This window comes from Callorhinus ursinus, unplaced genomic scaffold, assembly GCF_003265705.2.
Source record: "Callorhinus ursinus isolate GAN/ISIS: 27379988/994484 unplaced genomic scaffold, GSC_fseal_2.0 scaffold5, whole genome shotgun sequence".
Taxonomy (NCBI): domain Eukaryota; kingdom Metazoa; phylum Chordata; class Mammalia; order Carnivora; family Otariidae; genus Callorhinus; species Callorhinus ursinus.
The window spans coordinates 69,402,607-69,403,352 of NW_027397067.1; the positions used below are offsets into that span (position 1 = coordinate 69,402,607).

Below are 746 nucleotides of genomic sequence, written 5' to 3' on the forward strand. Positions count from 1 at the left end.
CTTTCTTTCTTTCTTTCTTTCTTTCTTTCTTTCTTTCTTTCTTTCTTCTTTCTTTCTTCTTTCTTTCTTTCTTTCTTTTCTTTCTTTCTTTTTCTTTCTTTCTTTCCTCCCTTCCTTCTTTCTTTCTCTCTTTCTCTCTTTCTTTCTTTCTTTTTCTTTCTTTCTTTCTTTCCTGTCTTTATTATAATTCCATCTAAAAAATATAGAATGCATACAAATTTTGTGTCATCCTTGAGGAGAGGCCATACTAACCTACTCTGTATCATTCCAGTTTTTGTATATGTGTTGCCGGAGAAGCCAGCACCAGATTTTCTGTTCTTAAACAGGATTTTTTCTATCCTCCTTTCTCTGCAAGAGCTTTTCTGGCCAGGTGATTGAGGAACATAGGCTCAGGGAAGCTGAATTTAGCCAGAGGTCAATGGGACCCTTCAAAAAACCTGCCGTCCCCCCTCAAGCACTTGAGAGCCCAGAGTGGGTTAAGTCTTCCCTGGCTCAGTCCCAATAGACATTAAATTCACCTGTGCTTGCTCTGAAATAAATCAGTGTCCTTTTCTGCTGCTGCTGTTGTCTGGAAATAATGCAAATGCAATGGGCCTGCACTGACATTGTGCTTCCCTGGAAGGAGACACATAATAAATTGTCCCTTAATACTGTTAAAGGGACATTTTCCTCTAACTCAGGAGCTTTTGAGGTTGGTCTGTGCTACTCACCCAGCAATGAGGAAGATATGGTGCCTTGTCACTGGG

The 746-nt window shown here is 40.1% G+C and overlaps 1 non-coding gene across 1 annotated transcript; it reads right to left on the reverse strand.

The window, feature by feature from the left end:
* Positions 1 to 196: 196 nt before the first annotated feature.
* LOC112823733 (U6 spliceosomal RNA) lies at positions 197 to 304 on the reverse strand. The gene has a single exon (XR_003208109.2). It is a non-coding gene; the product is annotated as a U6 spliceosomal RNA (small nuclear RNA).
* Positions 305 to 746: the final 442 nt, after the last annotated feature.